General features: G+C 43.1%; 1 protein-coding gene and 1 long non-coding RNA gene across 2 annotated transcripts in view; one reads left to right on the top strand and one right to left on the bottom strand.

The window, feature by feature from the left end:
* The window catches only part of LOC116685723 (uncharacterized), a 29,092-nt gene extending 28,744 nt beyond the window's left edge, over positions 1 to 348 (top strand). The window contains exon 4 of the long non-coding RNA XR_004331029.1: positions 281 to 348. This is a non-coding gene — a long non-coding RNA (uncharacterized LOC116685723). The remainder of the gene's footprint in view (positions 1 to 280) is intronic.
* si:cabz01090165.1 (leucine-rich repeat and fibronectin type III domain-containing protein 1-like protein) overlaps positions 1 to 1,595 on the bottom strand; it is a 428,959-nt gene that overhangs the window by 123,099 nt on the left and 304,265 nt on the right. The window lies entirely within an intron of this gene.

Here is a 1,595-nt window from a genome sequence, read left to right on the forward strand (position 1 = left end):
TCCCAAAAAAAGGATAGGTTGTAGAGTTTTTCACAGATCTAGGGTTACCATCAAGACCCGATGAGTGAAATAGGGGCTGCACTCCCATTGTGTCAAATATGGATGCTTGATCAGGTGCCTTTTGCATTGTAATTGATGCTAAAAGTCTCATTTAACATCAGATCTAAACGCAATTTATCTAAACACGCTTGGTCGGGACTATAGGCGTCACTTTTGACGCAGTTAGGTTAAGGAACAGGTCGTGGGTGGGCTTATAAAAAGGTACGATGACAACGGGAAGGTTGGGTTTAGGAATCGTGACACGTGGGACATGATCCCCAGGTCTCCTGGGTGAAAGTCCTGTGTTGTTTGGCCAAAGGAAGCTTTGCGAACCAGTTTCTTTATTTTCTGAGCCCACTAGATGGCACTCTTGGTTTGAGGAGAAAGGCATTTCAATTCACTATGTTCTCAACCAATTGTTGAATAGAGATCGCCATCTAGTGGGCTCAGAAAATAAAGACACTGGTTCACAAAGCTTCATTCGGACATAAGTATGCTGCTCTGCTGACAGCCCAAGCGTCCGTATTTTAGTTCGAAGTGAGAACGGGTTGACACTATACGTACTCCACCCGCTCACTCAGCATGCGTGAAGTGTACCTTCATTCATGTGTTTGATAAATGAGTGTCCTTGAAAGAGAAGAAAGCCTTCAGGGATCTGTGGAGTGTGAACGTAATTAGGAACCTGGAAGATTATGTTAACGCAGACCTATTGAACATAGAGACCAGCCTGTAATTAAAATGCCATTTCACAAATTCAGTTTCCCAGAACAGCCAACGTGTATCGCTGGATTTGATTTAAGACCAACGCAAAGGGAAGGCTGTTCGACAGCTGACTCGGTGCTCGCTCCACCAGCCTTGAAGGTTGAGCCTCCCTGAACTCAGCAACGAGAAGAGCTTTGAGAACTGTTGCTCACGACTGCACGCACACATAGGAACATGCTAAAAGATCGAATGAAAAGAGAAGGAAATGTATCTAAAGACTGAGGGTAATGTTTGGAAAATGGTGCGCAGCATTCACAATGTATGTGTGACTGTTACCTTCCGCTCCTTTAAGGAGCGCGGGAAGAGGAAGAAACGGAAAAAGAAGACTGGAGGGGAGAAGACAGTAGGAATAAAGTAGAAAAAGGAGAAGGGAGGCATAGAGAGGATGAACAATAAGGAAAATTTTAATGAAGACACGCATACACAAAAGGAAGTAAGAAAGTGGAAAGGACAGAAGACACGTTTAGTAATCAGAGTAGTAGAGAAGAGATGGATAAGAAAGAGAAAAACAACAACATTTGAGATCATTTGAATTCTGAAAAGTAAAGATGAAAAGTTTAGAGATAAAAAGAGATGAGCTGAGGGAAGAAAAGAGCAGTGTAAAGAGTACAGAAGATGGGAAGATAAGAGATGGAGAAGTAGAAAGCAGACAAGAGAAAAAAGACAATGAAAAGAAGATGTAAATATAGTGTGTGCAGGGAGCTCTCTGCTGTGGAAGTGCCCAGGTGTTGTTACTGGCCTAGAGCAGCCAAGCTCTCTTGTGTGTGTGTGTGTGTGTGTGTGTGTGTGTGTGT

This window comes from Etheostoma spectabile, unplaced genomic scaffold (assembly GCF_008692095.1).
Source record: "Etheostoma spectabile isolate EspeVRDwgs_2016 unplaced genomic scaffold, UIUC_Espe_1.0 scaffold172, whole genome shotgun sequence".
Lineage (NCBI taxonomy): Eukaryota > Metazoa > Chordata > Actinopteri > Perciformes > Percidae > Etheostoma > Etheostoma spectabile.